The sequence below is a fragment of the Apostichopus japonicus genome, chromosome 5 (genome assembly GCF_037975245.1).
Source record: "Apostichopus japonicus isolate 1M-3 chromosome 5, ASM3797524v1, whole genome shotgun sequence".
In the NCBI taxonomy this organism is placed as follows: Eukaryota; Metazoa; Echinodermata; class Holothuroidea; order Aspidochirotida; family Stichopodidae; genus Apostichopus; species Apostichopus japonicus.
In genome coordinates this window covers 712999-722971 of record NC_092565.1, presented here as the reverse complement: position 1 = coordinate 722971, position 9973 = coordinate 712999, and the positions used below count along the sequence as shown (strand labels likewise).

The 9973-nt window shown below is 55.6% G+C and overlaps 1 long non-coding RNA gene and 3 other non-coding genes across 4 annotated transcripts in view; all 4 read left to right on the top strand.

The window, feature by feature from the left end:
- Nucleotides 1–17: 17 nt before the first annotated feature.
- LOC139968182 (uncharacterized) lies at nucleotides 18–1074 on the top strand. Its single transcript, XR_011793234.1, has 2 exons — nucleotides 18–663; nucleotides 754–1074. It is a non-coding gene; the product is annotated as an uncharacterized lncRNA (long non-coding RNA).
- Nucleotides 1075–5607: 4533 nt separating this feature from the next.
- Nucleotides 5608–7485, top strand: LOC139968298 (small subunit ribosomal RNA). Its single transcript, XR_011793305.1, has one exon. It is a non-coding gene; the product is annotated as a small subunit ribosomal RNA (ribosomal RNA).
- Nucleotides 7486–8090: 605 nt separating this feature from the next.
- LOC139968491 (5.8S ribosomal RNA) lies at nucleotides 8091–8250 on the top strand. Its single transcript, XR_011793486.1, has one exon. It is a non-coding gene; the product is annotated as a 5.8S ribosomal RNA (ribosomal RNA).
- Nucleotides 8251–8683: 433 nt separating this feature from the next.
- The window catches only part of LOC139968440 (large subunit ribosomal RNA), a 4028-nt gene continuing 2738 nt past the window's right edge, over nucleotides 8684–9973 (top strand). Inside the window, exon 1 of the ribosomal RNA XR_011793437.1 lies at nucleotides 8684–9973. This exon is cut by the window's right edge and continues 2738 nt beyond it. This is a non-coding gene — a ribosomal RNA (large subunit ribosomal RNA).

Sequence of the window (9973 nt, the reverse complement as noted above, 5' to 3'; positions counted from 1 at the left end):
GAACGTATCGGGCGCTGGCTGGGATGTGCCCGGCGGAGACGGCAGAACGACACGCGAACACATGCATAGTGTTGTGACGTCGTTAAAGAAGACTTGACAAAAAAAAAAAAAAAAAATACAAAAATACAAAAAAATCGAGCGGGTATTGGCATAGGTTTGCCCGACGGTAGAACGACACACGAACACATGCATAGAGTTTGTGAAGATTGTCAACTTGCATGTATCGGGTACTAGCGGCCTGTGTGTGCCCGACGGAGACGGCAGAACGACACACGGACACATGCATAGAGTTGTGACGTCGTTAAAGAAGACTTGACAAAAAAAAAAAATAAATACAAAAAAAAATCAAGCGGGTATTGGCATAGGTTTGCCCGACGGTAGAACGACACACGAACACATGCATAGAGTTTGTGAAGATTGTCAACTTGCATGTATCGGGTACTAGCGGCCTGTGTGTGCCCGACGGAGACGGCAGAACGACACACGGACGCATGCATAGAGATGTGCCCATTGTCAATTTGAATGTATCGGGTACTGGCTGGGACCTGCCCGGCGGTGACGGTAGAACGACACACGAACACATGCATAGTGTGGTGACCAGTGTCAACTTGAATGTATCGGGTACTGGCTTGATTGTGCCCGACGGAGACGGCAGAACGACAGGCGAACACATGCATAGGGTTCTGACCATTGTCAACTTGAATGTATCGGGTACTGGCTTGATTGTGCCCGACGGAGACGGCAGAACGACAGGCGAACACATGCACAGAGTTGTGACTTCGTTAAAGAAGACTTGACCAAAAAAAAAAAAAAAAACCCAATAAAAAATCAAGCGGGTATTGGCATAGGTTTGCCCGACGGTGACGGTGGAACGACCCACGAACACATGCATAGAGTTGTGACCATTATCAATTTGAATGTATCGGGTACTGGCTTGAGTGTGCACGAAGGAGACGGTAGAACGACACGCGAACACATGCATAGAGTTTGTGACCATTGTCAACTTGCGTGTATCGGGTACTGGCCTGTGTGTGCCCGACGTTGACGGCAGAACGACCCGCGAACACATGCATAGGGTTGTGACCATTGTCAACTTGAATGTATCGGGCGCTGGCTTGATTGTGTGCCCGACGGAGACGGCAGAACGACCCACGAACACATGCATAGAATTTGGACTTTCTTGAAGAAGACGTTGACATTAAAAAAAAAAAAAAGTCAAGCGGGTACTGGCTCAAGTGTGCCCGACGGTGACGGTAGAACGACCCGCGAACACATGCATAGAGTTGTGACCATTGTCAACTTGAATGTATCGGGCGCTGGCTGGGATGTGCATGGCGGAGACGGCAGAACGACACGCGAACACATGCATAGAGTTTGTGACCGTTGTCAACTTGAATGTATCGGGCGCTGGCTGGGATGTGCCCGGCGGAGACGGCAGAACGACACGCGAACACATGCATAGAGTTTTGACCACTGTCAACTTTAATGTATCGGGCGCTGGCTAGGATGTGCGCGGCGGAGACGGCAGAACGACACGCGAACACATGCATAGAGTTTGTGACCATTGTCAACTTGCGTGTATCGGGTACTGGCCTGTGTGTGCCCGACGTTGACGGAAGAACGACCCGCGAACACATGCATAGAGTTGTGACCATTGTCAACTTGAATGTATCGGGCGCTGGCCTGTGTGTGCCCGACGGAGACGGCAGAACGACCCACGAACACATGCATAGAATTTGGACTTCCTTGAAGAAGACGTTGACATAAAAAAAAAAAAAAAAAAAAGTCAAGCGGGTACTGGCTCAAGTGTGCCCGACGGTGACGGTAGAACGACCCGCGAACACATGCATAGAGTTGTGACCATTGTCAACTTGAATGTATCGGGCGCTGGCTGGGATGTGCCCGGCGGAGACGGCAGAACGACACGCGAACACATGCATAGAGTTTGTGACCGTTGTCAACTTGAATGTATCGGGCGCTGGCTGGGATGTGCCCGGCGGAGACGGCAGAACGACACGCGAACACATGCATAGAGTTTGTGACCGTTGTCAACTTGCATGAATCGGGTACTGGCCTGTGTGCGCCCGACGTTGACGGTAGAACGACCCACGAGCACATGCATAGAGTTGTGACCGTTGTCAACTTGAATGTATCGGGCGCTGGCTGGGATGCGCCCGGCGGAGACGGCAGAACGACACGCGAACACATGCATAGTGTTGTGACCATCGTCAACTTGAATGTATCGGGCGCTGGCTAGGATGTGCGCGGCGGAGACGGCAGAACGACACGCGAACACATGCATAGAGTTTTGACCACTGTCAACTTGAATGTATCGGGCGCTGGCCTGTGTGTGCCCGACGGAGACGGCAGAACGACCCACGAACACATGCATAGACTTTGGACTTCCTTGAAGAAGACGTTGACATAAAAAAAAAAAAAAAAAAAAGTCATGCGGGTACTGGCTCAAGTGTGCCCGACGGTGACGGTAGAACGACCCGCGAACACATGCATAGAGTTGTGACCATTGTCAACTTGAATGTATCGGGCGCTGGCTGGGATGTGCCCGGCGGAGACGGCAGAACGACACGCGAACACATGCATAGAGTTGTGACCGTTGTCGACTTGAATGTATCGGGCGCTGGCTGGGATGTGCCCGGCGGAGACGGCAGAACGACACGCGAACACATGCATAGAGTTTGTGACCACTGTCAACTTGCATGTATCGGGTACTGGCCTGTGTGCGCCCGACGTTGACGGTAGAACGACCCACGAGCACATGCATAGAGTTGTGACCGTTGTCAACTTGAATGTATCGGGCGCTGGCTGGGATGTGCCCGGCGGAGACGGCAGAACGACACGCGAACACATGCATAGAGTTTTGACCGTTGTCAACTTGAATGTATCGGGCACTGGCTGGGATGTGCCCGGCGGAGACGGCAGAACGACACGCGAACACATGCATAGAGTTTGTGACCACTGTCAACTTGCATGTATCGGGTACTGGCCTGTGTGCGCCCGACGTTGACGGTAGAACGACCCACGAGCACATGCATAGAGTTGTGACCGTTGTCAACTTTAATGTATCGGGCGCTGGCTGGGATGTGCCCGGCGGAGACGGCAGAACGACACGCGAACACATGCATAGAGTTTGTGACCACTGTCAACTTGCATGTATCGGGTACTGGCCTGTGTGCGCCCGACGTTGACGGTAGAAAGACCCACGAGCACATGCATAGAGTTGTGACCATTGTCAATTTTAATGTAGCGGGTACTGGCCTGTGTGTTCCCGACGTTGACGGCAGAACGACCCACGAGCACATGCATAGAGTTGTGACCGTTGTCAACTTAAATGTATCGGGCGCTGGCTGGGATGTGCCCGGCGGAGACGGCAGAACGACACGCGAACACATGCATAGAGTTTTGACTTCGTTACAGAGGACGTTGACAAAAAAAAATAATAATAATAATATCAAAAAAAAAAAAACATGGTCAACTTTAGTGTAACGGGTATTGGCTTAAGTGTGTGACCCAATGGTCAGAATGAGTGGGCAGAGTGAATCGGATTATATATTAAGGGGAGTGTCTTGTCTCGCCGGTCGATCTTCAAATTGTAGAAGTTTCCTCATATATCTCCTTGATTTCGTCAAGATATATCCGGCACGGGAGCAACCCCGACACTCCTCTGAAAATACGGGTCGCTCCCATGTGAGAAGGTCGATGGTGTGATCGACGGCACGAGTGTCATGCGACCGGGCGAGGGCCGAGTAATTAGCCGACGGTGATGCACACATGCGTAGGCATGGGACCCGTTGTCGTTGCACGAGTCTGTGAGACGGGGCGCCGCCGGACAAGACATACCCGGCACGGGAGCAACCCCGGCACTCCTCTGAAAACACGGGTTGCTCCCGGGTGAGAAGGTCGATGGTGCGGTCGATGGCACGAGTGTCATGCGACCGGGCGAGGGCCGAGATTTAGGCCGACGGTGATGCACACAGGCGTAGGCTGGGACTCGTCGTGTTGCACGAGTCTGTGAGACGGGGCGACGGCCGACCTCGACGGCAGGCCGCCCGATGCATCCGCAAGGTGTGGCTCTCGTCCGAGATTTTGAGATCTCTTTAGTGTAGCGGGTATTGGCTTAAGTGTGTGATCCAATGGTCAGAACGAGCGGGCAGAGTGAATCGGATTCTATATATGAGGGGGGTAGTAGAGTCGATCCAAGACTCGAGAAGGCTTTTAATGTCTGTCGTGTGTGTATGCGTGTCATGGTTGGACTCCAGCGGGCCCTTTCGGTAGGGTCAGCCGTCGTTTCATCGCGACCATGTGTTGCAACTCGGCGCTCAGAGCGGGGGTTTTCACCCACTCGCCCCGTGAGCAGAGGTGTCCCTCCGTGCACACGTATATATCGACGTTCAGATATGAAGCTTTCGCGGACGGGAGTCCACCCGAGACTCGAAAAGGCTCCTTGCCTGTGGTGCGTAAATATGTTTTTGCACGTCAGACCCTTGCTGGCCTTCTCGGTAGGGTCAGCCGTCGTTTCATCGCGACCATGTGTTGCAACTCGGCGCTCGGTGCGGGGGTTTTCACCCACTCGCCCCGTGAGTAGAAGGTTCTTTCGTGCATATGTATATATACAATCCCAGATATTGAGCTTTTTCATCCGCAGAACCCCCGGTGGAGAAGAGAGAGAGTAGAGATGAGAGAGAAAGGAGAAGGGAGAAGGCCTCTCGCGTTGCGTGGTCGATGGCACGAGTGCCATGCGACCAGGCGAAAGGCAAACGGCAAGCCGACGGCGACGGCAGGCCGCCCGACTCACCCGCAGAGAATCTGGGTCTCGTTCGAGATTTCGAGATCTCTTAAGTGTAGCGGGTATTGGCTTAAGTGTGTGATCCAATGGTCAGAACGAGCGGGCAGAGTGAATCGGATTCTATATATGAGGGGGGTAGCAGAGTCGATCCAAGACTCGAGAAGGCTTTTAATGTCTGTCGTGTGTGTATACGTGTCATGGTTGGACTCCAGCGGGCCCTTTCGGTAGGGTCAGCCGTCGTTTCATCGCGACCATGTGTTGCAACTCGGCGCTCAGAGCGGGGGTTTTCACCCACTCGCCCCGTGAGCAGAGGTGTCCCTCCGTGCACACGTATATATCGACGTTCAGATATTGAGCCTTTTCATCCGCAGAACCCCCGGTGGAGAAAGAGCAGGACCTCGGTGTCGTCAGATATCGAGCTTTCTCCACGGGACCCGTTCGGGCATGCTGCCGTTGCTGCGACCATGTGTTGCACTCGGCGCTCGGTACGGGCTTTTTCATCCAAGCAACGAATGCACGCTCGAGGCGTGCGATTGCTCTCCCCTGTTCCAGTGGACGAGCCGTCGCCCTCCCGCGTCGCTTCGAACCGGTCCCGTCTCCGAGGCGGGACCACTGCGACTCCTCTCGAGACGACCCAGTCGACTCGGGTAGAGATACACACCTCGAGAATCCCTTCGGGCGGTTCTTCGATCACTGTACCGTAATAGCACGGCATCGACAATTGAGAATTCAGAGAGAGAGAGAGGGGAGTGCGAGAGCGACTCCCGGACGGCGAACGGGCCCAGCCCGGTTCTGTCGACCGTTACCTGGTTGATCCTGCCAGTAGTCATATGCTTGTCTCAAAGATTAAGCCATGCACGTCTAAGTACAATCCTGAACATACAAGAGAAACTGCAGATGGCTCATTAGATCAGTTATGGTTTATTGGAGAAAGTCTTATACCATGGATAACTGTGGTAATTCTAGAGCTAATACATGCAACAAAGCGCCGACCCTTCGGGGGAAGCGTGCTCTTATTAGGAACAAGGCCAGCCCGGTCCTTTCGGGGTCCGGTCTCCGCTGGTGAACTCTAGATAATCATGCCGATCGCACGGTCTTGCACCGGCGACGCTCCCTTCAAAAGTCTGCTCTATCAACTTTCGATGGTAAGTTATGCGCTTATCATGGTTGTGACGGGTAACGGAGAATCAGGGTTCGATTCCGGAGAGGGAGCCTGAGAAACGGCTACCACATCCAAGGAAGGCAGCAGGCACGCAAATTACCCACTCCTGACACGGGGAGGTAGTGACAAAAAATAACGATACAGGCCTCTTCGGAGGCCCTGTGATCGGAATGAGTACACTTTAAATCCTTTAACGAGGATCTACTGGAGGGCAAGTCTGGTGCCAGCAGCCGCGGTAATTCCAGCTCCAGCAGCGTATATTAAATTTGCTGCAGTTAAAAAGCTCGTAGTCGGATTTCTGGCCGGGGCGGGCGGTCCGCCGTGAGGCGTGCACTGCCCGTTCCCCTTCTCCCCGTCAAACGGGAGTCGTGGGAGATTTTTCCCGGCCAGTGATTCGGTTGGTCGTGCGGTGCTCTTAACTGAGTGCCGTGCGAGACTGGAACGTTTACTTTGAGAAAATTGAAGTGTTCAAAGCAGGCCAAAGTGCCCGAACAGCTCAGCATGGAATAGTGGAAGAGGACCTCGGTTCTATTTCGTTGGTCTTGAGATCCTGAGGTAATGATCAAGAGGGACTGCCGGGGGCATTCGTATTGCGGCGTGAGAGGTGAAATTCTTGGATCGTCGCAAGACGCCCGACAGCGAAAGCATTTGCCAAGAATGTCTTCATTGATCAAGAACGAAAGTCGGAGGATCGAAGGCGATCAGATACCGCCCTAGTTCCGACCATAAACGATACCGACTCGTAATTCGCCGGCGTTCCTCCCATGACGCGGCGGGCAACTCTCCGGAAAACCAAAGTCTTTGGGTTCCGGGGGAAGTATGGTTGCAAAGCTGAAACTTAAAGGAATTGACGGAAGGGCACCACCAGGAGTGGAGCCTGCGGCTTAATTTGACTCAACACGGGGAAACCTACCCGGCCCGGACACAGTGAGGATTGACAGATTGAGAGCTCTTTCTTGATTTTGTGGATGGTGGTGCATGGCCGTTCTTAGTTGGTGGAGTGATTTGTCTGGTTAATTCCGATAACGAACGAGACTCTTGCTTGCTAAATAGTCCGGCCACCCGTCGTGGTGAGCCGCGAACTTCTTAGAGGGACAAATGGCTTTCAGCCATACGAGATGGAGCAATAACAGGTCTGTGATGCCCTTAGATGTCCGGGGCCGCACGCGCGCTACACTGGCGCAAGCAGCGGGTACATTTGCCCTCGGCCGAAAGGTCCGGGTAATCCGCTGAGACTTCTCCGTGCTGGGGACAGGGACTTGTAATTGTGTCCCTTGAACGAGGAATTCCAAGTAAACGCGAGTCATCAGCTCGCATTGATTACGTCCCTGCCCTTTGTACACACCGCCCGTCGCTACTACCGATCGAATGACTTAGTGAGGCCATCGGATCGACCGTCTGGCACCCCCGGCTTCGGCCGGTTGTCGAGGCGTGACGAGAAGACGGTCAAACTTGATCATTTAGAGGAAGTAAAAGTCGTAACAAGGTTTCCGTAGGTGAACCTGCGGAAGGATCATTAACAGAACCCTTCCCCTCCGTGATCGGAGAGGGAACAAAGGGGGAATGTCGGAAAAGCCGTCACAGAGAGACACGCGGAGAGAGCAAATTGGAAAAGCCGGGGGGACTCGAGCGGGGTTTTCACCGCCTCCTTCCCCGTTCCACGGTCGAGGTCAGACCCCGCGCTTCGCCTTCGCTCTCTCCGACAAAAAGGAGACGGGCGTGTCACACACAGACCAGCCCGGGGAGTACCCGGTTCTTCTCTCGTCGTCTGTCTCACGGAGTCTCGCACTCCCGGTAGCTTCGAGGGAGAAGTCCCGCAAGGGTGGAGACGCCGTCGCCGTCCGCGGCGCGGCGCTCCTCGAGGCATTCTCCGCAGGGCAGAGAAGGGGCACCGGTGTCGCCCGATTTCCCCCCAGTCGGCGAGTCTGACTCGCGCGACCCGCCCTCGCGGCGGTGGGGGGAAGGAGGGAGCCCGCTTGCCCCCTCGGCTCGACGGAGGATATTTCTTTCCAGTCACAAGCAAAGAAGGCACAGAGTCCCCGTGTCCTTTCTCCTTCCGTTCCACTTCTTCCCTCGGCTCTGAGGAGAGTTTGCGAACGCGGGAGTCTTCCAGTGGCAAATGACAATTCTTGGTGGTGGATCACTCGGCTCGTGCGTCGATGAAGAACGCAGTTAGATGCGAGAATTCATGTGAATTGCAGAACTCACTGATCATCGACTTATTCGAACGCAAATGGCGGCTCGGGGATGCTCTGCTCCTCGAGCCACGTCCGTCTGAGCGTCTGAAGACAATCACTCACAGAGTCGGCGTGTTCGCGCGCCGGAGGAGCGCCCGGCCGCAGCCGTCCCTTCGACGGCCGGCTGCGTCGGGTCAGTGTCAGATGGAGTTCTGTGATGTCGGCGCCGGTGAAACTCGGCGAGCAGGCTCGATCGGTAACCGGGGGTTCGTCGGTCGTGCGACGTGCCATCGGGGTGTAGACGTATGCGCCCGTGGTGCGGTCCAGCGTCCGACCCCCCGAACGGTCGAGGAGCCTCTGCCGGGCAGAGCCGGTCGACCCAATCGCGGGGTCTCTCGTCCTCCCGTCTGCGTTCTCGCAGGCGCATGGTAGGCCACCCTTTCCCGCCGGCGACCCGATTCTTCGGGGAGCGCCGGGGAAGGAGAGACCCCGGGTCGCCGCTATGACTCCGATCACGTTCCACGTGTCTTTCACGATTCCAGACCTCAGATCGGATGAGATTACCCGCTGGATTTAAGCATATCACTAAGCGGAGAGAAAAGAAACTAACAAGGATTCCTTCAGTAGCGGCGAGCGAAGCAGGAAGAGCCCATCGCCGAATCCCCGCGCCCGTTTGCGGTGCGAGGGACCTGTGGCGTAAGGAAACTGAACTCCGGTCGACAGAGTCCGGCCGCAGTCCACTGTGATCGGGGCTGCAGCTTACCCGCAGCGGGTGTAAGGCCCGTAGGGCGGACTCGAAGGCCGGAGGGAAAGCTTTCCAAGAGTCGGGTTGTTTTAGAATGCAGCCCAAAGAGGGGTGGTGAACTCCATCCAAGGCTCAATACTATGCACGAGACCGATAGTCAACAAGTACCGTGAGGGAACGTTGAAAAGAACTTTGAAGAGAGGGTTCAACATTGCGTGAAACTGCCAAGAAGTAAACGGATGAGTGCCGCATGCTACATGGGGCGTCCGGTTGATTCAGGCGCGGTCGGCGCGGCAGCGTGTGCGGGTTCGGATCCCTCGGGACCGACCCGCGGCGCTTCGCCGTCCGGTCCGCGTCGCACTTCTACCGTTCGGCGCCCTTCCCGGCGACCGACCGAAGAGCGGAGCAGAGGGGCGGGCGAGGCTGCGGCGTGCGGGGGCTTCGGCCCTCGCCGTCTTACGCCGCCCGTCACGGTTGCTCACTGCGCTCTCTGTCGAGGACTCTGCGTGACGGCCTGCCCCCCCGGGGGTTCAGGCAGCGGGGTCCGGGCCACCGGCGTCTCCGTCGGTCGCGTGCACAGCTTGCTGTCGCGTGGCCGGCGGGATCCGGAGGGTCCGGTCTCGCCGCGGCTTCGGCCGAAGCGGAGGGTCTGTCGGGCGTGAGCGAGGCCTCCTCATTCGACCCGTCTTGAAACACGGACCAAGGAGTCTAAGCAGGCTTGCAAGTCGAGGGGGTCTACCGAAACCTATCCTGGCATAACGAAAGTGAAGGTCGGCACAGGGCCGTCACGAGGCGGGATCTCGGCCCTCTGGGTCGGGCGCACCGCCACCCCGTTCCGTCCGGCTCGTCCGGTGGAGCGGAGGAAGAGCAAGCATGCTAAAACCCGAAAGATGGTGAACTATGCTCGGGCAGGAGGAAGCCAGAGGAAACTCTGGTGGATGTCCGCAGCGGTTCTGACGTGCAAATCGATCGTCCGACCTGAGTATAGGGGCGAAAGACTTATCGAACCATCTAGTAGCTGGTTCCTTCCGAAGTTTCCCTCAGGATAGCTGGTGCTCGGGAGATATTCGTGAACAATTTTATCT